The sequence below is a fragment of the Loxodonta africana genome, chromosome 2 (assembly GCF_030014295.1).
Source record: "Loxodonta africana isolate mLoxAfr1 chromosome 2, mLoxAfr1.hap2, whole genome shotgun sequence".
NCBI lineage: Eukaryota > Metazoa > Chordata > Mammalia > Proboscidea > Elephantidae > Loxodonta > Loxodonta africana.
The window spans coordinates 226,952,914-226,978,629 of NC_087343.1; the positions used below are offsets into that span (position 1 = coordinate 226,952,914).

The window sequence follows — 25,716 nt, forward strand, 5'->3', positions numbered from 1 at the left end:
TGTATAGCTTTGAATTACTTTCTAGTGTATTTTCCCTTCTATCTGAAGACCTCCCATTAGTATTTTGTGTAGGTCCACTCTGGTGGACACGAACTCTCTAGGCTTCTGTTTATCTGGGAATGTTTCAATTTCTTCAAGGATAGTTTCTCTGGGTATAGTATTCTCAGTTGACAGTTCTTTTCTTTCAGCACTTTAAATATATCATTCCATTGCCTTCTGGCCTCCAATGTTTCTGAGGGAAAACTGGCAGGTAATCTTATTGAGGATACTTTGCATGTGTCTGTTTGCTTCTCTCTTGCTGCTTTCAGGATTCTGTCTTCATCTTTAATTTTTGAGAGCCTAGGTATGATGTGTCTTGGTGTACATCTCTTTATGCTTATCCTGTTTGTAGTTCTTTGAGCTTGGATTTATAGATTCATGTCATTTGTTAGACTGGGGAAATTTTCTGTCATTATTTCTTCAAATATTCTCTCTGTCCCATTCTCTAATCTCCTTCTGCAATTCCCATGATGCATAAATTAGGTCTCTGGTTGTTGTCCCATAATTTCATTAAGCTGTGCTCAGCCTTCTTGAGCCTCTGTTCTTGTTGCCCTACAGCATCTGTAATTTTAACTACCTTATCAATTTGTTGACTGATAATTCTGCCTGATTAAATCTGTTGGTAAGCCCTTCTATTGTGTTTCTCATTTCAGTTGTTGTCCCTTTCAGTTGCAATATCTATTTTTGTTTTTGCATTTTTTTTCTGAAATATTGATGAATATTTGAGACTTAAAATACTCCATTTTCACTGAGCCTACTCCTTAATGTCATAAACCCTTTTCAAAATGTCTGGTCTGGATTCTCAATTTTTTAAAATGGACTTTATTTTTTAGAGCAGTTTTAGGATTACAGAAAAATTGTGCGGAAAGTATGAGAGTTCCCACATACTTCCCCCTCTGCACACCATTTCTATTATTAGCACCTTGCATATTTGTTACAATTGATGAACCAACACTGATGCATTATTATTAAGTAAAGTTCATAGACTACATTGATGTTCACTCTGTGTTGTACAGTCATATGAGTTTTGACAAAAGCACAATGTCATATACAGGGTTTATTTTTTACTGTACTTTAGATGAAGTTTTACAGAGCAAACTTCATTTAAAGTTTGCTCCGTAAATTTTCTCATTAAACAATACACATATTGTTTTGGACATTGGTTGCCAACCCCATGACATGTCAACACTCTCCCCCTCTCATATTTAGGTTCCCCATTACTAGCTTTCCTGTCCCCTCCTGCCTTCTTGTCCTTGCCCCTGGGCTGGTGTGCCCATTTAGTCTTGTTTTGTTTTATGGGCTTGTCTAATCTTTGGCTGAAGTGTGACCCTCAGGGGCAACTTCAGTACTGAATTAAAACGGTGTCGGGGGGCCATACTGTCAGGGTTTCTTCAGTCTCTGTCAGAACAGTAAGTCTGGTCTTTTTTGTGAGTTAGAATTTTGTTCTACATTTTTCTCCAGCTCTGTCTGGGACCCTATATGTGATCCCTGTCAGAGCAGTTGGTGTGGTAGCTGGGCACCATCAAGTTGTGCTGGACAGTCTGGTGGAGGCTGTGGTAGTTGTGGTCCATTAGTCCTTTGGACTAATTTTTCCCTTGTGTCTTTGGTTTTCTTCATTCTCCCTTGCTCCAGATGGGGTGAGACCAGTGGAGTATCTTAGATGGCCACTCACAGGCTTTTAAGACCCCAGACGCTACTCACCAAAGGAGGAGGTAGAACATTTTCTTTATAAACTATGTTATGCCAATTAAGCTAGATATCCCCCGAGACCATGGTCCCCAGCCCTCAGCCCAGTAATTTGGTCCATCAGGGAGTTTGGATATCTATGAAGCTTTCATGACCTTCCTTGGTCAAGCTGTGCTGGCTTCCCCAGATTCATGTACTGTCTTACCCTTCACCAAAGTTACCACTTATGTATTGTCTAGTTAGTGTTTTTTCCCTCCTGATCCCTCCCCTCCCTAGTAACCATCGAAGATTATTTCTTTCCGTTTGTAAGCCTTTTCATGAGTTTTCATAGTAGTATCTCATCAGGATTTGTCCTTCTGTGATTGACTTATTTCATTTACTATAATGCCCTCCAGATTCATCCATGTTGTGAGATGTTTCACAGATTCATCATTATTCTTTATTGTTGTGTACTGTTTTCCTTATTTCTTTTAGTGCTTTGTCTATGTTTTCCCTTAGTTCTTTGTGTTATATTTGTCCATTTTTTCTTTTTTTCTAATATTTGATCATCTCTAGATGCACTTTCACTCCCTTTGTCATGTTTATTTGGATGGACCATTTTTTCTTTGTGTGCTTTGTGATTTTTTTTTTTTTGCTGGGCATTGGAATTTTTGAGAGTGTTAACATTCTCAGTTTTCCCCAGTATTTGGTGTTTTTGCCCACACTGCTTTCTGCAAGAAACTCTTAGGTGGGCAGAGCTTTCAGCCTTTGCTTTCTGTTTCCTCTCCCTCTCTGTGATAGTTCTTTCTCCCTCCCTGGTTTAACCGGGATTTGAAAATTCCAGATTTTGTTTTTCAACTTTCAATCTCTCCCAAACACATCAAAGAACATGCTATGGTCCGTCTGTCCACCAGTGGGCACCGCCACTCAGGCGAGATATCATGTACTAATCAATCTGTCCACCAGGGGGCTAAGTCCCTTCCTTGTTTCTGCAATCACGTTTTTCGTTGGAAAACCCACACCTAGCAAGCCCCTTTCAGTGCAGTGTTGCCCTCCAGTTTTGCCCGAGGTTTCCTTCCCTGCTTCGTTGTGGCTGCTTATATCTGAGCTGGCATTCAGGGAAAGCACAGGCAGACTTTCTTACCTTTCAGAAGTACGAAGCAGTGGCACTCCCCAGAAGGGCCTCTGATTGTCTTGTTGATTTCAGAGCCCCAGTGGCCCTATGGTGCTTGGGGGAGCTGTCTCCACTTAGGTGACCCTCCTCCTGACTCCACTGTAGGGAGCCACCTGTAGGAGTTCATATCAGTTCAGCAACCAATACTTACAGGTTTGGGGAGGGATAGCCACAGTCCAAATGGACCCCCAGGGAGGTCTGCCTTGTTGCTGTCAGAGCCTGCCCTGTAGTATGCTGTCTGTGGCTGTTCCCTCCACTCTATATGCCTGCTTCCTAGCAAGCAGCTGCCTCAGTCAGCAGTCCTCAGCACCGACTGTAAGAGGAAGCAGGCAGAGCCAAAATGACCCCTAGGGAGGTCTGTTCTGTTGGTTTCAGTGATACGAGCTACGTGGTGCACAGGGAGGCAGGTAGAGAGCTATGATAGCAGACTCCACTGCGGGGGTCTTCTGTAGCAGTTTGTAAGAGCCTAGCAACCAACAATTACCAGGTGGGGGAGGGGGTGTCACACTCTGGTCAGATCCCCATGGAAGTCTGCCTTGTTCCTATCAGATTCCTCCTGGTGGACTGTTGGCTGTGATTATAGCCTCTAGTCAAGGCTCCTGCTACCTAACACACAGCAGCCTCAGTCTGCAGTCCTCAGTGCCAATTGGAAGTGGGGGCAGACTAACTCCAACTGACCCCCAGGGAAGTTTCTCCTGTTGGTTTCAGAGCCCACAGCTATAGGGTGCATAAAGAGGCAGGTACAGCGCTGACTATGGGAGCAGGCTCCATTGCAGGACTCTTCTAAGGGAATTCACAGCAGGGATGCAGGTGACAGTGTCTGGTGAGGGAGAGGCTGTCACACTCCAAATGGACCTCCAGGGAGGTCTGCCTTGTTGCTATCAGAGCCCTCCCTCCCTCTGCCACAGTATGCTGGCTGTGGGTGTACCCTCCACTAGATTCCTGCTTCTTGGCACACAGAGGCTCAGTCAGCAGTCCTCAGGACTGATTGAAAGGGGGAGCAGACAGACCAGAACTGATTCCCCAGAAGGTCTGTCTTACTGGTTTCAGAGGCCTGAGCTATGGGGTGTACACGGAGGCAGGCAGAGTATTAACTGTGACAGCAGACTCCACTGCATGTGCCTTCTGCAGGAATTTGCAGTAGGTGTGCAACCAACAGTGTCTGCGTGGGGGAGGTGCTGGCACACTTCAAACAGACCCCTGGGGAGGTATGCCCGGTAGATTTTAGGGCAGAAGCTTGGGGTCCTGTCTCTGTACAGACAGGGGCTGTGGTGGTTAGAGAAGTAGGCTCTTTTCCTGGGGCCACTACCCAGTTCACAGCAGCCAGTGGCCTGCTGGCTCGAAGAGGGGCAGGTATGGTGGGAGGAGTGATTTCCTACCATATACAACTCGTTGATTTGTTGATTCTTGCCTGTCTGCAGTTCCCTGCTGCTTTCCTCTGCTCCCTGATTCAGAGTCCCTCAAAGCTGAGCACCATTTCTTTATTGTACTTCTTGTATTTGTGGGGGAAGGTTGAAATGATTGGTTTATGCCACCATATTCCCAGAATTCTCCAGACTATTTCTAATAATCTTTATCTATGTGTTCCTTCCCTATCCTATTCCCGGTCTTCCTAACAGAGGCAATCTTTACCTTGAATTGTGTGTTGATCACTTCCTTGTTATTCTGTATTATGTGTACATATACATACTTATGCCACACGTATATGTACGCTTAAACCCTGTGATACTTAGTTCTTGTTTTAGGCTCTATAAAACGGTAAGTCTTTCACTCAAGATTTTGTTTTCAAGATTTCATTTCCATGTTGGGTATTACTGTAGTTGATCCATCTCAATGACTCTATCTCCATTTCACAATGTGTTGCTTTACCACAATAAATTGACTCTCTCCTCAGCAGATGGACAGTGGGATACTGTGAACATAGCCCCTATGCACATTCTGGTGCATATCTCCTGACAACACATGTAAGGGTTTTTCCCAGGTATGTTCTGACACAGAAGGGCGAGAGAGAATCTTGGTGAGACGGATTGACACAGTGACTGCAATGATGGACTTGAATGTGCCAGCAATCACAAGGGTTAACACAGGACCAGGAAATGTTCCATTCTGTTGTACGTAAGGTTGCCAAAAGTTGGAGTCAACTTGACAGCAGCTGTCTATTTAAACCCAACTTGGTCATAATGCTCTAGTTATCATTTTGTTACTGGACTTGGGCTTGCTGGGGGCTCCATTTAGGCTTTTATGATGCCTTACTTATGATTTTGTCTATTAGTGGCAATGGTTCGTACTTTTTCTCCCTTGTGCCATTCTTCTTAGGTCTTCAAGTCAAGGTTATATGAGATGGGGAGTGTCACCTCTTTCTAGTCAATTCTGCTAACACTCCACTGAGTTTTTTTCAAGGTCACCATCACCTCTGTGTTGTCAAATCCAATGGATTTTGTCTTCATTTTATTTGGATTCATCATTTTACCAACTTATCTTTTCTTCTCAAAACAACTCTTTTCAGCTGGTTTTCCCCCAGCCCTCTGGGTTCTCCTAGTCTCTTGTACCTAACTCTTGTACTCAACTCTAACGGTTGAAGTTCCTTAGGTCTTGGTCCCAGGCTCCCTTCTTTTTCTCTCCACATTCTTTAGGTGATTTTTTCCATTCTCATGAGTCTCAAGTGTATACCCTCAGCCCAGATCTCAGATCTTTTCTCTGAATATTAATCTTTCTTATCCAGCTGTCTTCCTAACACTGTCATTTGGATGTCTGATAGGTATCACAAACTCAACCTAGCCAAAAGGAACTCCTGGTCTTTCCCCAGTCATTTCTCGTTTAACCTTCCATGTCACTATATAGCACCACCATCCTCCAACACATGCAAGCCAGAATCCTGGGTATGATTTTCCATCCTCCCCTCTCCCACACCCCTCTACCCAATCTATCACCAAGTCTTATGGAGTCTACGTCCAAAACACACCTTAACTTTTTCCAGTTCTACTTCCACTGTTACCACCTGATCTAAACTGTCAGCATATAACCTGGATACAAGCATTAGCTCTAAAGCAGACACACTAACACCCCCTTAGTAATAGTACCCTGGTTTCAGTTTGCACTTCTTTCCCTTGCCTAGATAGCATATGTACTTTGCTGGTAGGTGATCTAACTCCACCTCTAAGGATATACCCCGGCTACTGTAAATCAGAGGTAGACAAACTTTTTCCGTCAAGGGCCCAAAAAAAAGCAACCAAACTTGTTGCCGTCGATTCCGACTCATAGCGGCCCTATAGGACAGGGTAGAACTACCCCGTAGCTTCCAAGGAGCGCCTGGTGGATTCGAACTGCCGACCTTTTGGTTAACAGCCTTAGCTCTTAACCATGCTGCCAGGTGGTAAATATTTTGGGGTTTGTGGGCCACGTATGTCTCTGTTGCATTCTTTTAACACTTCATAAATGTAAAAATGTATTGCTTCTTAACTCATGGGCTATACAAAAACAGGCCACAGGCCTTAGTTCGTCCCCACCTCTGGTTTAATCACTCAGCATGGTTCATTTCCCTGGTGGCTGGAGGCGGGAGAAGACTGAAGACCCACAGGATGACTCTGACTCCTGTGGGACTGACAGAAGTAGCTTGTTTTCCCCTGAATTCACATAATCCTCTTCCCTCTGCCTTGGGAGTCCTCACCACCAATGCCTACTCATGCTCAAAGCTCAGCTCAAATGCTGCCAACTTCACAAGGCTTCCCCTGGTCTCTCCTAAGCAGAGCAAGGTGCAGCTCCTTGGACTTCCACAATATGTCACTTACCTCTCGATTACAGCACCTGTATTCTGTACCAACGGAGCCCTTTCTACGGGCACCAGAACAACCTGTGAGGTAGGTATGTTCTCCTTTTATAGATGGACAGGCTCAGGGAGGTTATATAGCTAGCTTGTCCAGTCACAGGGCTAACGTGTGGCTGAGCTGGATTTGAACTCAGTAACTGACATTGCACTTCGCCCATTACCCATCTGCCCCGCTAGACCACGATCAACTTTAAAGCAAAGATATCTTAATCCTGAGTTCATTTTTGAACATGACACTGCTTCAGGCACCAAGAAGCCATCAGAATGTTCTCAATTTTCTGTTTCTGCTTGTCTGCCCTATTATTCTCACTACAAGTTGGCTCCTCCTGGTAGGTGCACACGGCAAGCGACGTACACTTCTCACCACTCCTAGGTTTAAACATTTCAGGCCAAGGCACACAGACTTATCTAATTGTCTCAATGGCAGCTATAAGTTCCCAGTAAAATTACTCAAGCCAGAATTCTACCTCTGGTCCTGAGGGTGGGAGTGGGAGGTGTGTGTACGTCACAGAGTACAAACAAGACTCTTGGTCCTTCTCATAACTATGCAGATTCTGTGTGGGAACTGGGGGGAAGGGCCCCCAAAGATGGAACATTGTGAACTGGGCAGTCTCCATACAAAATGTCCATTACGATGGTAAGTTATTGGTTGAATGATTTAGTCCTGTCTAGTTTTTGCCATTCTACCTATTTTTTTTTAACGATATAGAACAAAAAATAGTATGTTGCTTATAAATGTATCACAATATATTGGTTATCTTTTATTAGCAGCTTTATCTTGCTGACTTTTTTAGAAAGAGAGAAATCAATAAATCGACTTTTAGGCTACAATCTAAAAGTTCCCGTGTGAGTGTCCTTTCTCAAATGTACTGGGCAAAATTAAGTCAAACTAGACAAATTTTACAGACAATATACCTTTTCAGACACATTATTGGTTATTTGCAGGAACTACAGTGAGATGGGGTTCAAAAGAACAAGACAAAGGTCGTGCTTGGAGTCAAATTATTGACATCCACATGCTAAAAGGGTGTGACCCACCATCCGTACAAGTAAACCATGACTGTGACCTGGGCGTGACAGCAGCAAGTTGAGGATATTCTCTGCCACTGGGTAGACAATCATGGAACCACACGAATCACACCCTGTGTGGAAAGGGGTGTGACCAGAAGTGGGTGGTGTGCCCAGAGCCTAGAGAGGTAAGGCCAGAAGGGCAGGCAGTGACGGCCACCCCTAGCTCAGGGATGCCACAGCCTCCTGTGCTCAGTCATGTCATTCACTCCTTGTTGCAAGTTCTGGGCCCAGGCTGTCTCACCCTTTTGGCCCTTTCTCTAGCTGCAATTTCCCCTTTCTGAATTTCTTATCTGTCTGTACGATGGAGCTGGGCAAGAAGAACCCAACCAAAACCCACTGCTGTAGAGTCAATTCCAACTCACAGCGACCCTATAGGACAGAGCAGAACTGCCTCATAGTTTCCAAGGAGCAGCTGGTGGATCTGAACTGCCGACCTCTTGGTTAGCAACTGTAGCGCTTAACCACTACACCACCAGGATTTCCTAAGCAAGGAGAGGTGGGCAAATTAGTGGCTTTTAGACCTGTAAACCTTGCAGCAGTTTCTTTAACTGACAGCTTCTCTAAAAGCTCAGTATATAGCTAAAGGCAGAGCAGCTTGGGATGTACGGACGGGCCTTTCCCCTCTCCTTCTAGGGTTTCTAAAAGGGCTCCAGGAACCAGTATGAAATCCAGTTTACACTGGTCTCTGGAGTCTTTTGCAGGTCTGTATCCTAAGATGATGAGAAATCTTTCAATACCGTGCATCTTACAGGCGTCTGCAGTGTCTACAATAATTTTGCTTCTGGGTTATGGTTAATTGGCCATGCCACCTAATTCAAATGAAGGTAAAAAAATGGCCAAATTGGCTTTCTGGTATTTTGCAATGTTTCCTAGCAGTAAAGTTTTATATACTTACGATAAAACCCTTGCACCACGTTACTGGGACACAGAGGAACTAGTTTTCGGATTCCTATACCTGAGCACTTGCACACCGTTTGTTCTCCAGGACACCAGAGCTACGTTTTATTTTCACAGTATGCTTGAGGGAGGCTGCCGAGAACAGAATAAAGGCCTGGAGATGGCGGGTGGGCTTAGGCCTGGATACTGCTCTTGGTGTTGAAGGCCAGGTAGTACATGACTGTGCCCATCAGGGCGGCCAGCACCTCTGTGGAGACCCAAGGCCCGTTCCAGGCACCCAGGTGCTTGATGTCAACAGTAAACAGGGGCGGATGGCTGAGACGTCCTCGCTGTTTCTCTGGGCCTTCCTCAGGAGGCTGTAGGACTCCTCGTCAAAGAACCTGACCTCGTAGGTACCTGAGTGGGCGTGCCTGTGCTCCACGCTCCAGGACACCTGGTAGCGCTCCATGTCTTGGCCCCAGGTGACAGGAAACTGCTTTCCTCCGACATCAGCATAGAGAGGTATGTTCTGTCTGCCATTCTTCCAAGTCAGGGAGAACTCCACAATAAACACGGTCTCTGTGGTGATGACAGCATCTGAGGTAGTGTAGTAGGAGCGGACAATCACAGGTGTCTCTCTGGTCTCTGCAGAGCAGCCCATGGAGCCAGCCAGCAGAAGCAGCACTAAGGTCTTAGTCGCTGCTGCCATCTTCCCTCCACCAAAGCTGAAAGAAAAAGGGGACAGCAATTTACACAAGGAGTCCCTGGGTGATGCAAAGGGGTTAAGTGCTCTGCTGCTAATTCAAAGGTCAGAGATTTAAACATACTCAGAGGCACCTTGGAAGAAAACCCTGGTGATCTACTTCAGGAAATCAACCACTGAAAACCCTATGGTGCACAGTCCTACTGTGACACACAAGGTCATCCTGAGCCGGAGTCAACTTCTCGGCAACTGGAGAATTTACAAAACCAGCTCTTACTGGTCAATGGTTAGTCTGCCTGCAGTTTTTCCTTATGATAAACAATAACGGCAATGAAAGGCTGTGGAAGACTGCTATAGTGATGGCCTCCCATACATTAGGATTCCCTTTGCCTACAGCTTGAGCGGTGCCTCTCACACCAACTTGGCCATCTGACTCACGTGAGCCCCAGAGACAGTAAACGTGATGCAGGCAGAGGCTGGAAGAGCTCGGTGTGCTGGGATTGCCTTTCCCCTCACTGCTTACTGAGCTGAGCAGCCCCAGAGGCAGCCCTGACTAGCCTGCTGATGATGGGTGGCACATGGCCGTTTCACCCAGGGTCCCTGCCAGCAGCTTGTTTTGTTAACAAGCCCAGCCACTCTCCAGGAAGCAGACATGAGCCGTCCTGGCTGAGCCCAGTACGAACTGTGACCCACAAGATTACGAGCAGTTAAATGACTATTTTAAGCCACTAGGTTGTGGGGTGGCTCGTTACACAGAAATAGATACAAAACCCTTACGCACACATTTGTTCACGAAGGATAAATTCCTAGAAGGCATCCCAAGAGCCCTGAATTTTAACCTGGCTGTCAACAAATGTCCCTTTGGACATGGTACTAGATATTTTGCACTCAGGCACGGGGACAGTCTTGTTTGTTAGCTGGCTGGCCCAAACGTCCGGTTTTTCCTGTCAGAGAGGAACCTGAAGTAGGTAACTGGCCCACTGCAGCACTTTCCCCTGTGGTTAATTTACGCTCTAGGTCAGCGAACTTCTCAGTGAGGCCCCAGTCTGTCATGTGACTCCAGGAATAATATAAACTCTAAGGTTTATGGAGTACTTGCCATGTCCCAGACACTGTACTGAGCACTCTATCTGTGTTTGTCCTTTATTATCCTTTTCACAAATGAGGAAACAGACAGAGTGGTTCAGTGAGAAGCCTAAGATCTCAGAGCTAGGCAGCAGAGCCTGAACTTGCACCCAGAGTCTAACCACACCTGCTGCCTCTGCGCAGGTTAGGAGCCCACACTTGCTAGGTCCCCGACTATGCTCTCCACTCCCTTGAGTTCTCCGAATGATCACTGAACACCAAACACGTTGCTCTGTGCTTGTGGCCCTGCCTCTCTGTGCTCAGGCACCCATGTTCAAGAACGGTAGTGTTTTCCCTACCAAACTTCAGTTTTCCTGTTCTCAGTAGAATGGCAGCCTTGAGTCGGTTATTCTTGTCTTTGAAAACACTGTAGTTCTTTCCATACTGTGTAAGCATCATCATCGGTGTAAGCATTTCTCGGTATAAATAAGGGTTGAAAAGTTAATAAATACAGATAAATAGAAAAGTAACTTTAACTGGAAAAAAGCCTACAAAACTACTCTTACTACCCAACTAAAAAACAAACAAACAAACCCACAGCACTTGGACTTCAGTAACTTGGACTTCTTTCTGATGTCACTGAGAATTCAGTGAAAGTGGGAGGCAGCTCTTGATGGAATTTTTGGACCAGGGCAGCACTTTCTCCCTCACACAGGGAACTGCAGAGGGAGGCACAGAGAGAGGCAGCCAGCCCTTTCGAGTCCTGGCATATGACCTTGGAAAGGGAGTTAATCAATCTTTTCCAGCTTCAGTTAGCCCATACCTAACATGGAGAAAAAAATGCCTTCCACACTTCAGTTTACAAAAATGGAGATAAAAATGCCTTCTGTACTCAAGTTTATGGTGAGGATTAAGAGTTGGAGCAAAGCACTAGGGCAGGGCTGGAGACGCAAGGAACACCTGACAAACGTCAGGGCCTTGACACCTGGCGACCGGATCTGGTGCCTAAAGCCAACCACCCTTTGATGTGGATGAGCACCCACCACGTGCAGGCACTGTCCAGGGTGTTGTACTGGATGCATGAGTCCAGAACCAGACACTTAACAACCAAGAGGTTCTCCCCGTGCTAGGGCATCACCACTAAGTATCAAACTGTTATCCTCCCCTCCCGTGATTATTACTAGTTCATCTGAACCTCTTTTATCTTAGACTATAACTGTTAGAGAAAAAAAAAAGGTTTGGATGGCCGGGTGGGAGAAGCCAGAACATTAGCCGGCATGCCCTGAGTTTTTAACTTATGAGGTTGTTTATTCTCCCATTTCACAGATCAGGAAGGAAGGGCCGAGAGAGATAAATTTGGTCGGACTCGCGATCACGATTTTTCTGCTGCACCGGGCAGGATCTTAATTTAATGCAACACTTCTTGGAAAAGCAGATGACTAAAATTGCATTTTAATTGCCAAACTAAACAGCAGGCTCCCAACGGGATGATGTCCACGCCCGATTTTCCCTCTTTCAGGCGCTCTCCTCCCATCACACCCTCGCCCTGGAATTAGGCCGTGGGCTGACTACCTGCTGCAGGAAGCCCGGGGGTCTCGTCTCCCCGCGGACAGCGGGGACAGCGGGGACAGCGGCGACTTCGCCGGGTCCTCGCGGCGCTGTAGTCCCACCCGGCCCGGCAGCCCTCCGCGCGCCCCCGCGGCCCGCAGTCCGCCTGCGCACGCGCCCTCCGCGCACGCGCCCTCCGCGCCCCCGCCCTCCGCGCCCGCGCCCTCCGCGCCCCCGCCCTCCACGCACGCGCCCTCGCCCCTCAAGTCAGGCCCCGCCCCGCCCCCGCCCGTCCTCGCCCTTTTCCTCGGGCCGCCGCATCAGACCTTCCCGCCAGTCCCGGCGCCTCGCGGTCCCGCGCCCTCGCCCCGCCGCCTCCGCCTCGCCGCCTGAGGCGCTCCGCAGGCAGGACTGTCGGAGCGAACGCCGGCCCCGCCGCCTGCGAAATTCGGCCGCAATACCAGACTACTAGGCGGCTGCGGGAGCGCGCACGTCCTGGCGGCGTCGCGCGGCTCCGCCCACCGCGGCGTGCGCGCTCCGGGCGGCGGCCGGCGGGGGCGGGCGGGGGCGGCTGGGGGGCGGAGCCGCCCGCGGGCTGAGGCTCTGGGCCGCCGGCGGCTGGGCAGCTCGGCGGCGGCGGCCGGGAGGTCCGGGCCAGCGGGGCCACGCCGTCTGCTCCGCGGACACGCCGAGGCGGGGCGGACCGGCGCGCAGGATGCGTCCCTAGCCCCGGCGCGGCGCGGCGTCCCGGAGCGTCCCCGGGCGGTGCGGACCGAGGTGAGGGCGCGGGGACGGGCGGGCGGGCGGGCGCGCGGGCCCCGGGCTGCCCCGACACCCCGGCGCCCCGGGACCTCAGCACCCCGGGCATCACCGAGTCTGGCCGGGCGGCGGGCGCCGTCAGTGGCGGGCGTTTATGTAAGCGCCGGCCGGGCAGGTGGCTGGAGGCCGGGCCGAGCGTCCCCCGAGCGCGGAGCCCCTGCTGCCGCCGTGGGCTGCTGGCTGCTGGCTGCGGGGCTGCGGGGCTGCGGGGCTGCGGGCCGGGTCCGGGGCTTGGCGGTGGCGGCGCCCGTGAAGGAAGGCTGCGCCCGGGACGGCCCCGCTCTCTCTCCCCAGGCGCCCCGTCTGCGCGGGATGCGCTGCGCCCCGGGATGAGGCTGCGCCCTGGGGAGGAGAGATTGAGTCTCGGGAGGAGACTGCGCCTCACGTCCGCTTCAGAGGGTGCCGCGTCCGCGTTGGGTGCTCTGCGCCCCGGGGAGGGAATGTGTGTGCCGTAGGCTGAGGCCGTGGAGATGGAGATGCGCCCCCAGGAGGGAAGCCTGTGCCCCGCGGAGGGGAACTTGCGCCCCGGGATGAGGCTGCGCCCCCGAGGAGGGGAGGGCGGCATGGGGCTGCGCCCCGGGGTGAGGCTGCGTCCCCAGGAGGGAAGGCTGCGGCCCCGGGGAGAGGAGAGCGGCACGAGGAGGCTGTGCCCTAGGATGAGGCTGCGCCCTCGGGAGGGAAGGCTGCGTCCCGGACGCCCGCGTCCCCCCGGAGGGCGCCGCGTTCGCGAGGGCTGCTGTCGCCGCGGGGCCGGGAAATGCTGCGGGTGTAGGGCGTCTGGAGCGATTGGGAACAGTCTGAGGCGATCGGGGGCCCGAGGTTAATTCTGACGTGTCCGCATCAGCAGTAGGAAAATTACTGCGTTGTGGGTGGGTGTGAGGGAGGTGTGAACTTGGGCTGTGGACGCTAAAACGTGTTGAGTCCCAGTTTACAAGTCCGGGATCCTACAGTGTGTTGGAATCCCGATTTATACTTCGGAAACCGACACCTGGTGTTTGGCTCGCAGTTAGTATTTTTAGCCAGCAGGTTTGGTTGTTCTGATAAAGATGCTTTATTTCCCTTGTACACTGTCGTTCCATCCCCGAAGTATAAAAAGTGGCGTGGTATCAAAGTTCCTTCTTTGGTCTTAGTGCCATGATCAAGATGATGAAACAGTAGTTTCTGCTGAGAATAGAAATGCTTGTTTATTCCCTCTTAAATTTACCCTTATTTTCGTTTCTTTGAAGGGTGTTGCCCAGAGCTACACCCCAATTTACAATTGCAAAACTCTGGAATTGTCTAAAAAGCATACCTTAGGTAATGTAAAGCTTCATTTTCATCTGATTACTGTCTTCCTGATCTCTAACCTCTGTGAAAATCCCTGCACCCTCTCCAGAAAATGGACGCTTTGGCGCTGAGACTCCTTTACCATCTTTGCTTGCAGAGAGTTTCCCAAGAGGGAGAAAAGGAGAAGGAAAAGAAAAAGGCAAAGGGCTGGGTGGTACTGTTCCTCCAGGTGTTAAGAGAATTAACTGCACCTCAGCTCAGGTGTCCTCCAGAGGGCAGGGCCTCCAAGCAAGGACACTCACTGTAGAGGCCACATCAACACTGGATGACACTGGCCGAGCTGGGTGCTGCAGTCCCACTTGGTGGAGATGAATTCACACCGCCTTTGAAAGGAGCCTGTTGTCTCTGCGTAACGCACTGCTGGGTGCCCGAGGATTGCTATGAGAAGCCCAGGTTTGCAAGACTGAGTGTATTCAGCCACAGCTGGATGGGCTCGAAGCTATGGTTGGGAGGGAAGAAAGGAGGTCTTTCTGCAGGGGGCAGTGGTAAAAAGAGAATTGGCCCGGCTCTGAGAAACTGAGGACACTTGTGTCTCGGGAGTGTGTGCTTGGGAAGTGGTTCTGTGAGGTGACAGAGGAGCATTAGCTATTTAGTGATAACATCACGAACAAGCAGGCTCCCAGGCTGATTTCACTTCTTTGTGAATTTGTATGTCTTAAGGCATCTGAATTGCTTCTAGATTTTTGAGATAAGAAAATTCTTTATACTTACATTTGTCAAATGAATGAATAAAAGGAAATTAATTCATTTGATAAATACTGATCTATGATCTCTGTGTGCTGGGCCCTGCCTGTTCTCGGTCATTTGGGGGAGACTTTACCAAACAAGATAGAGTTTAGAAAAGCTAGCTGGCAGTTTGGGATGGGTTGCTTGTTGTTTTATTAATCAATTTTATGGCCTTAGCATTTTTACTTACATATTTAAAAAGAGAAACATGCACACATTACAACCTTTAAAAGGTGGGAGGGGGCACGTGAAACTTCCTTGCACTCCATCTCTGGCTGTGGGGTTCCCCTCCAACCACTGTGACCCAGTGATTGGGTATTCTCCTAGCAGTAGTCCAAATATATACCTAGTTGTGTGTAGGAAGCCCTGGTGGCACAGTGGTTAAGAGCTGCAGCCGCTAATCAAAAGGTCAGCAGTTCGAATCTACCAGGCGCTCCTTGGAAACTGCATGGGGCAGTTCTACTGTGTCCTATAGGGTCAGTATGAGTTGGAATCGACTCGACGGCGATGGGTGTATATGGGTAGTTGTATGTGTTTTTTAATGTAAATAGATTGTTTCCAATATTTGCTATAATAAACAGTGCTGCAATATTCATATATTTTTATATATGAGTGTAAGCACAACTCCTTTATCATTTTTATTAATCATCAAAATTCTTTCACTGAACGTTTATTTCAAAACCAGGTTTTACTCTCTTGAATGCCGTGATAAACTATGTAAGTATTTAGGACCAAAAAATATCGTTTAAGTAGGGAGGAGGCAGTTAGAAAATTCACTTTGGAGATTAATAGGTAAAGTTATGAAATTCGTTTAAGAAAAATGATTAAGGTTAGCATTGGACTAAAAAGCTTAATTGGAGGGATCCAGTTTTATTGGAATACTTGATGGTTTTCTGTGTCAGCTTTTTAAACAGTCAATTTCCAAATCCATAATTTGGTGTGATAGAAACGTTGTTAGTTGCCATCGAGTCGTTTCTGACCCTAAGCGCGCAGGCCTTACTTTCGAGGTGCATCTGGGTGGGTTTGAACCACCAACCTTCCAGTTATTAGTCCAGCATTTAACCATTTGTGCCACCAAATATTGGTGTTCAAAAAAACGTTTACTTAATATGGTCATAGAGGTAGAAGAGGCAAATAGTGAGAATTTCATTTAATAACTGTATATTAAAATCATTAAGAATTCTTATTCTTTGAGTAGCTTTATTTTTCCAATTATAACTTTGTATTCGGAGTGTATTCTGTGCCGCTGTGCCCCCTTCCGGCACCTGCGCCCCATGGGACAGGGACAACTAGAGGTCTTCTCAGCAGGCTTCACGCTGCCTTCGACTTGCAGAGTTTTGCTTCCTGGTTTAACAGCTGTTGGCCTGGGACCTACAGTACAAATCATTTCAAGTTAGTTGTGATTCGGTTGGTACTGCTTGTCTGGGCTTTCTGCCCGTCCGTGTACAGTGTGTTCCAGGAGTATACAAGGAAGCACGACTGGTTTTAGGTCTCCAGTCTTTGTGATGGATTTAAGGTTTAGCTGGGGGCAGGGCAGCTTGGGAAGAGGGAATGACAAGAGCTTGAAGGCTCCTCGTAGTTTTACGGGGAATACAGTAGGATTGAAGCATTTCCACACCTGGCCTTGTTTCACTCGTGCATTGATTCCACGGATATTCACCTCATGCCTTCCTGGGTGCTGGAGATACAGGAGCCAGCCCAGCAGTGGTAGCCTGTGCCCTCAAGGGGCTCAGTTATGTGGGGAGGAGGGGGACATGGTGCTGTAGGAGCAAGTCAGGCAAGTGGTGGGGTGCCGGTTGAGATGGGTGAGCTTCTTTGCCTGGGGAGCTACCTGGGGAGCTGCTGGAATAAGAGCCTGGGGCCTCAGCTTCCCTGTGGTTGTGGTGTGCTGGTAAACTGCAAGACGGCGGGGGGCGTGGGATGGGGTGGGGTGGGGGCCAGTGCCAGGAAATGAGAGTGGAGAGGGCTGGAGGCCTGGTCTCCTTGGATCATAGAGGCTGTGGTGAGGAACTTATATTGTACTCTTAAGTGTGATGGGAGGCCTGAGTTTCCTTTTAAAAAATTGACTTGAGAGGGTTTTGAACAAGGGAATACGGTCTGATTTATCTTTACAAAAAATCGCTCCGGCTGCTGTGCCACGTAGCTAAGGCTTATTAGGAGCTCGTGATGTGCCTGGCCCATGCTAAGCCCTTTACTTCTATTGATTAATCAGAACAATTATTCTGCAAGTTTTGATGCTTCCTTGATTAATTTAATTCTCATAACAGTCATGAGGGTAGATACTATTATTCCCCATGTTACATTTGGGGGCACAGTCGCAGAGAGGCCAAATAAGTGCTTTGCCAGGGTCGTGCAGTGAGTGCAAAGGTAGGGCATGGCCCTTACTCCTGTGCCGCTACAGGTCCCCCTCCTCTCCTGGGTACGGGAGCAGCAGCAGGGCCCTGAATTGGGAGTCTAGTGTGGGGTCCAGGTGAGCCGCATGGGCCTTGGACCTGGGCCAACCTGGGCGGCAGCAGTGAGATCACCTTGGGGTTACTGCACTCTAGCATTTGTGAGATGCCCTTGTTTGTAAGCTGCGTCATTGTTTTTTTTGTACCACTAACAAAGGGAAAGTGTTGCCAGTTAACAATGACACAATGCTTTCTTACCACTCAGTTAGCTTAAACTCCTTACAAGAGCTCTTAAACTTTAACATAGACTTTTACACTCTTATTGCTCTTATGCTTTACTAAAAAAGGAAAATGCATGTGAAATAAAGTAAAGCCTTCACGTTTAGAATCCAATTTTTCTAATTCAGCTTTGGATTGGGCCTATCTACTGTGCCCCCCCCCCCCCCCGCCCCACAATATGGCTCCCTGTCGTCTCACGGGGGTCTTGGGGTGAGGCAGCACCTGAAGCTGCACTGCTGTTGTCTCAGGGGTTTTCACTCCAGGCTGCTGACAACTATTCGGCAAGCTTTGGTGCTTTCTTGATCTTACTAGAAAGTGTTAAGGTTCCCTGAAACAATTTGCTGACCGTTGCGTGGAAGGGTTGGGTTGTCCATTCCGCCTCCAAGACGAACAATTGACTTTGAGTGGCTGGAGCAAGAATAATTACTTGCTTATAAAAAAAAGCTCAACTCTCGCTGCCAACAGCATTGTGAGATACCATCAGTTTTAAGATTTCAGAGTTGTTAAGATGCAGAAATAATGTGCGTCTTGGAGTTGATGAACTATTGTGTGGTTTGCTGGGGGCCCCAGCAGGATTTGCCAGTAGATTTGCTCTGAGAGAGCGCATCCAACAATGATCCCAGGTTGGTTGATGGGCACCGTTTATCAAGTGGCAACGTTTGTGGGAAGAGCAGGTATTTGGGGTGAAGATCAGGACTTTGGTGTTGGACACGTGAAGTTGGAGACACCTCTTGGGCAGCAGCTTAGCTTAGCAGTTCCACCCACAGACAGCACCTAGACAGCGCCTTGGGTTTTTGTTCCCCCATTTACTAGATGTATGATCTTGAGCAAGTTTTTTTATTTTTCTGTACTTTAGCTTTCTCATACATAAATTAGGAAGAATGATAGTGGCTTATCTCAAAGGGTTGTTGTGCCCATAAACTGAGCTAATGCAAAGTGCCTAAAATAGGCCTTGTTTCACATTTGCATATTTTAGTCATTGGTTATCTAAGTAGGTATTTTTGCATAGGGACTGTAGGTAAATCCAAGTTCTGGGTCAAGAAGAAGTTAGGGTCAGATAGGTAAATTTGGGGGTAATTTATATATTGCTGGTGTTTGAAACCACAGGGTGAGTAGTGAGTGCTGACAGAGAGGAGGAGCAGGCTGAGGACACTGAGCCCTGGGGATCAGGCAAAGGGTCCACCAGAAGCGAAGGGTCTAGCAGTGCCCATTGAAAAGGGGTCCCTTAAACAGGGAGGAAACCAGGAGAGTTTAGTGTCCTGGAATCCAAGTAAAAAAGTGGTGCAAGGCTGAGAAAGTGGTCAGTTACTTTTCGTTCTGGGATTTGATAGGAGGTAGGTTTAGGTGCCCTTGGTGAGCTGTTTCTGGAGCGGTGGGGAGGAGAGGATGGGGGAATGGAGAGCATTAAGCAGTTAAGTAGAGAGAATTCTTTGGAGAACGGATTTTGTTGAAAGGGGAGCAGGTAAGGAAGTGTTTGCTGGAGGGGGGTGTGGGCTCAAGGAAGCTTTCTGTTTTATTTTAATTAAAAAAAAATTATAGCATGTTTATGAGCCAGTAGGACCAGTCCAGGAGAGAGGGGAGAAATCTGCAACATGTCAGGAGAGAGGATGATGGCAGAAGCCAGGTCCTTGAGAAGGAGAAGCTGTGGCTTGAGCATGCAGAATTCATCCCAGGCCGTAGGAGGGCAGGCTTGGGAGCACAGCCATCCCACAAGGAGGGGATCCCACAGTCTTTAAGCAGGAGGAGCCTCAATTCACTTTAATTTTTTTTCTTTTAAAGACTGCTGCCCTTTTGAGGGGAGGGTGTAAGAAAATATGATTTTGTCCCCAGTGCAGAAAAGTAGGGACAGTGCTCTAGGGCTTTAGGAGCATTAGCTGCCTTGGGGCAACCTTACAGAACTGATATCTGGGAAAATGGCATTTTTCTTTATTAAAAAAACAAAAAAAATGAACACATTTAGATGTCTGTAAATGTATCATTAACTTAACTAGAAATCAGCACCTTTATCCACCAAACTGTACCACTTAGGGGACAAGCAAGACCGGGCTCCTGATTGGTGCCTTATTCGTGTCTTAAAGATCTAGAGGGAAATACCAGGCTCCCTCTCCCCCTAGGAAGGCAGGTGTTGGAAGTTGTGCTCTGCTGTCTTGGGATGTCGCCATGGGATGGTTTGGAGAAGGTGGGTGTTCCTCCTTCATTCTGAGTGGTCGGGTGAAGATCCAGTGCTCTTTCTGTGGCTTTATTCAGACTGCCAGTGTGGTGAGGCTGCAGTTTTCCAGCACTGATGCTATGGGAGCCAGACCTGCTGGATCTGCATGAAGGGATGTGTCAAGTGCAAAATGTACTAGACAGTTGCCTGGGTAGTGGAATAGCTTCCCAAAGCCCATGGAGGGTGATGGGGGTTTTGTGGCTCCTGGGACTTATGGTGGCATCTTGTGCTGCTCCTTGGGGAGGAGGGCATCAGTGTGAGGCCATGATTGGCCAAAGCAGGGAATGGTGATGTCCCGTTTCCCTCACCCCCACCCCTTTCCTGCGGCTTTACCATTCATGGCTTCCGGCCTGTGGATGCCCAGGCTCATTCAGGGCACCAGTATTTGTTTAAATGAAGTTGCCTCTTGGATTAGTAATACATCTCACCTACCCAGAATTTGGTTTGTGCTGTTTGTGGTCACTCGATTTTTTTGGGTTTGGAGTTTTGAAATACCGAGCCTCTCAGTTGCTTGCCCAGCGGGATGACAAGCGAGGCAACATTTCACGGCCTCCTGGCGTTCCCTCTGTTCTCGTTCTTGGTGCTGGGGAGAACAGTTCCCCCTGCGCTGGAAACGTTCACTTCACTCTCTCTTTCCATTGGCAGGTTTTCCCCAATGCCTTCCCAGTGTGGGTCATCGCGTGTGGACGCCATGGTGAGTGACGATGATAAAGCCTCTGTGGGTCTGTGAGCTAGCCTTCCAGCGGAGGGGACTAACGACGGTCACAAAGACACATCTCACACCTTGACATCGTTCTGTATATCTGAGTGACAGAGGGAAACCAGGGCCCAGGCAGACAGCACCCAAGGGGAGTGCCAGCTTGAGGTATGGTGTTCTCAATAAAAGGTATTTACGCTGAGGCTGAAAGAGAGGGGAGAAGGACGGTCCAGTGGAGGGAGCAGCTGCCCAAGCTCCTTCTTGGTGGGGGAGGAGGGGAGGCCAGCAGCCTGTGTCAGTGATTATGGGGAGGGCAGTGGAAGGTAAGGCTGGAGAGGTCTCGGGCCCACTGGAGAGGTGAGGGTCTTGCGGACCATGGGGCAGAGCCAAGGAATTGTTGGAGTGTTTTAAGTAAGGGACTGAAGTGTTGTGACTTGTCTTGGGAAGAACACTTCTGTAGCCTGTGGGGAGTGGGCTAACGGGGGGCCTGGTAGAAGGTCCAGATGGACCGAGGTGGCAGGCTGGAGAAAAGAGAGCAATGCGAGTATCTCTTGGTTGTGGGATGGTGGATTTGGTGATGGGCTGGGCCTAGAAGATGAGGGCAAGGGAGGGATCAAGATAGGCTCTGAGGGGAAGATTCTTCATTTGTATCTGTAATTTTGTTCTAGATTCTGCTTGCATCTGCAAATTCCTCTCCCTCTAGTATGTGATGTACAGAATATTTACATGTACTTATGTACGATCTATAATGAAGGATGTAATGTATCATTTGTAAAACACACAAATAAGTTGTGTGCCGTCGAGTTGATTCCAACTTATAGCGACGCTATGTGACAGAGTAGAACTGCCCCAAAGGGTTTCCTGGGCTGTAATCTTTATGGGAGCAAGATTGCGGAGCCACTGGTGGGTTTGAACCGCCAAATTTCTGATTAGCAGCCAAATATTAACCATTGCGCCACCAGGTCTCCTTCGCAGAGAAGGACGCGTGTTTAAAATTGGATTAGGCAGAACTGGCACTGATTGGTGTCCTTGTACTTGTACCAGTTATTCCTCGAAACAGCCTTATGTAGGAGGTTTGTTACCCTATTTTTTAGATCAGGAAACTGATATTTAGAGGTTTGGTAACTCCTGGGAAAGCTGGATAATAGTAGCTAATGTTTATTAAGATTTTACTGTGTGTCGGACATGGTAAACAGAGTTTAATCTGTTACAATCCTCACAGTGATTTGAGGTTACTGTTAGGAAGAGCTGTCATGATCCCCTTGTATGGATGAGCACACGCCTGCCTGGGTCACCTGAGCAGCCTCCGGACAGACCTATTCCCTCTGGTCTCCTTCCATTGCAGCTCCACTAGCAGCCAGACTGAGCCTCTTGGTTTAAGCTGGGATGTGTCTGCTGTTCAGACCCTGTGGCTGCTCCTGTCTCAGAGGACAAGACAGTGTCCTCCCGGCGTCTCCAGCTCTCTACGCCCTGGTCCCTGGTCCCCTCTCAGGCCCCCTCCTACTGTCCCCATCCACCCTGCAGGCTCATTCCCGTGCTCAGGGCCTTGGCTCCAGCGGTCCGTGGCACTTCCCCCGATGAGGTGGCCAGCCCTCCAGCCATTCTCCTGTGCTCTCTCACCTCCTGGCACACAGCGTGCTATCTTACATCCATTTCCGTTGTCTGTGCCCACGTTCGTTCCACACGCAACGTGCTCGGCAGGAACAGAAATCTCAGGAAGGCAGCATCATCCTCGTTTTGTTCCCTGAGGTAGCTATCCTAAGGGCTCTGAGTAATGCATAAAAACCAAAAAAACCAAACCCAGTGCTGTCGAGTCGGTTCTGACTGATAGTGACCCTAAAGGACAGAGTAGAACTGCCCCATAGGGCTTCCAGGGAACATCTGGTGGATTCGAACTGCTGACATCTTGGTTAGCAGCTGTAGCTCTTAACCATTATGTCACCAGGGTTTCCGAATAATGCATAGCATATATTTAAAAAAAAACAGACAAACAAACAAACAAAAGCCTTTTGCTGTTGAGTTGACTCCAGTTTATGGTGACGTGTGTTACAGAGAAGAACTGAGCCCCACGGGGTTTTCTTGGCTGACACCTTCACAGAAGTAGGTTTGCCAGGCCTTTCTTCTGCAGGGCCACCGGATGGGTTCGAACCGCCAACCTTCAGGTTAGTAGTTGAGTGCAAACCATTCGTGCCACCCAGGGCCCTAAAGCAAACATGTTGCTGTTGAGTCGATTCTGACTCATGGTGACCAGTATTTGTTGAATGAATGAATATGTTTTTATTACTTACTGTGTAGGTTTTTTTTTATGTAGGTAGTAAGTGATAGAAACAGAATTTGAGTCTAAATTTGTCTGCCTCTTAAAGTGTGTGTTTTCTGTCTTACCGTACTGCCCCACCCCCAGTGTTCCTATTGTGCTTGGTGAATCAGTCATATCTTTATGCCCCATATGTCTGTATTATCTCCAGATTCCCATGCTTTTCTCTGCAGGGTGGAAACATTTACAAAACATTCAAAATTGTTAGAAAACCAAAAAGTGCATTATAGTAAATTAATCTGTTGAAAACAGGGAGTCCATATCCTGAAAACATAACTCTGTCCGGTCAACATTATTTTAACCCCTTTTCGGCAATGTGTAATTGGGATCTGTTCTCTTAAGCAATAATAGTGTCTTAATAAAGAAATAATAGTTATAGCAATATCTTGATGAAAATGAGAGTACTTTGGATAATTCTGGGAGGTTTCAGAAAAAAGGAACCAAATTAAGTGAAACACGTACACCTACTCCTCACTTACCAACTGTCTCTAGTTATCTGACGTTTTGCGTTTATGACAATAGCAAAAAACCAGCTATCTGACTATTTTGCGCATAAATGACATATGTCTGGCAGTAAAGAACGCCAGGGTGTGAGGCGAGGGTAATACTGGCTGTGATGGTTAAGGTTATGTGTCAGCTTGGCTGGGCCATGATTCTCAGTGGTTTGGCAGTTATATAATGATGTAATTTGGCAGTTATGTAATGATGTAGTCATCCTCCATTTTGTGATCTGATATGGTCATCCTCTGTTTTCACATAATGCTGACTTTTGCATAATGACCTGGTCTTTGGAACCTAACCATGTCAATAAGTGAGCAGTGGGTGTATGTGATCCAACTGAGGAGGCTTGACAGATTTAAAAATCGGAGAAAGTGGGGTTTATAAGCTGTACAGTGGAGGAACAAAAAGAAAAGTGTATCAGAATTTAGGAAATTGGGGATTTGATGCCAGCCCTGTGTCTGAAATGGATGGTCAGTTAACATTCTGTCTTTGCCGCAGGTTCCTTGAGGATAAAACAAGGGAGGTTGAATTGGTGATTTCTAAGGTTCATTCCATTTCTTGGAGACTGTTTTAAGTAGGTGGTTTGAAGGGTCATTCATGCAGTTGTTGAACAAACACTTCTTATAGAACCTTTGTGTAGAAGTAGATGATGATGCCCTATTTCACTTCCATGGCTGCTTAAGATCCACAGGAGATAGAGCTCGGCAAAAAAGCATCCTTCCCCCACCCTCTTTACTTGGTACCTGCTGAGAGGTAAGGTGTAGGGAAAGGGGGGTGGGTCATGGGAGTGGACCAGGGCTAGGACCAGGTCTCAGAGGCAGGACCTAGGGAGCTGGAGTAATGGATTTTAACTCCATGAGAAAATGCAGCACTGCAGAGAATTGGAGGTGATCACCTTCTGTATTTTCTTTGTTTTAGGGGACTCTCTGTGTTAGCTGTCCTGGATTAAATTGAGCGAGCATTGTCCTTTAGCTCTTCAAATCTAGAGCTTATCATAACTGACTAAAAATAATTCAACAATAGTTAATATTTGGAGTCGTGGGTGGTGCACATGATGAACACACTCAGCTGCTAACCAAAAGGTTGGAGATTTGAGTCCACCCAGGGGCACCTCAGAAGAAAGGCCTGGCAGTCTACTTCCGGAAGATCACAGCCACTGAAAACCTTTTGGAGCACAGTTCCACTCTGTCACGTGTGGGGTTGCTAGGAGTTATAATCGTCTTGATGGCAACTGGTTAACTGGTTGTTAATATTTAATTGGCCCTCTTGTTCTAAATCATGAAGTTAGAAATGAAAGTTGTTAACGTGTATACATCAGTCATGCTGGAGAGGACGTTTGAGAGTCGCCTTGTATTCTCGTGTCCTTACTTATGGGCAGTGCTCATGCATTTATTTATTTATTTTTTTTAATTTTTATTTTTGGTTAAGAACAGTATGGTGCAAATTCTTTACCTTGCTGAGTATTAACTTACTCTAGGTGAGTTGGTTTCCTTGAGAAAAAGAATTTGTTCAAGGATATAAGGTAGCCTCTTGTGGTCTGTGCGAGGATCTGAGCATCAGGCTTGGCAACAGGTCAGGAACCACGCCTGGTGCCCTGTGGGACCAGGCCCTCTGCCAACTGGTGCCTTCTAGAAATAATGCCCGAAGTCTCAGTGTCTTCCCTTTTCAGGAATAGAGTCTACAGGGCACCTGCTTTCTCAGATTGCTGCTTTTCAGGATGAGGTCCTGTGTGGGTGCGTCAGGTTGGTGGAGCCTGTTTCTTGGGTGCATCCTGGCTGCGTGAGAGACAGGGAGATCAGGCTCTGGTTCCAGCTTAAGGAGAAGTGACTCACCTCAGGGGACTTGCCCAGATACAGACCATAGATTCAGAAGACGCTGGGTGACCGTGGCTCTGACTGTGACCCTCCGTGAATGGTGGGGCACGTGTAGTACTGATCTTCTACGTACTTTATAGGTTCAGGCTGAAGTCAGTCTTCGTCAAACTGGGGTGGTAATTTCGAGAACCATGCTTTGGCCACAGTTTAAATAGCAATGATTTGACTCTTTATATCTACTCTATCCTAGAGAATAATCGAAGTTAATTATATTAAATGTGTACTAATTAGCCTTGATCGTTTTGAATATATTCCTTTTCAGAGTAGATTGTTGTATGTCGCCAAGTTGATTCCAACTCATAGCAACTATATAGGACAAAAAAAGAATTGTCCCATTGAGTTTCCAAGGCTGTAATCTTTATGGAAACAGACTGCCATTATCTCACTCCTACTAAGTGGCTGGTGGGTTTGAACCACTGACCTTTTGGTTAACAGCCGAGCTCTTAACCACTGTGCCACCAGGGTTCCTTGCACAAGCAATGAATAGTGAGTAATTATTTCCTGCAGGCAGAAAACTAGTTTGGGAAGTTGAAGCTGAAAATCCTTAATTCAGAAAGACCTGGGACTCAGGAATGAATCCTAGAATTTCAGAGCTGCAATAATTTGAGAACAGG

At 47.9% G+C, this 25,716-nt stretch overlaps 1 protein-coding gene across 3 annotated transcripts in view; it reads left to right on the forward strand.

Annotated features, from left to right (window-relative positions):
* The first annotated feature begins 12,664 nt into the window (after positions 1–12,664).
* ADARB1 (adenosine deaminase RNA specific B1) overlaps positions 12,665–25,716 on the forward strand; it is a 214,814-nt gene continuing 201,762 nt past the window's right edge. The window contains exons 1-2 of one of the 3 annotated variants that reach the window (XM_064279567.1): positions 12,665–12,744; positions 20,362–20,581. The gene's annotated coding sequence lies outside the window, so the exon portion shown is untranslated. The remainder of the gene's footprint in view (positions 12,745–20,361; positions 20,582–25,716) is intronic. The other 2 variants (XM_064279566.1, XM_064279568.1) reach the window with 2 other exon arrangements.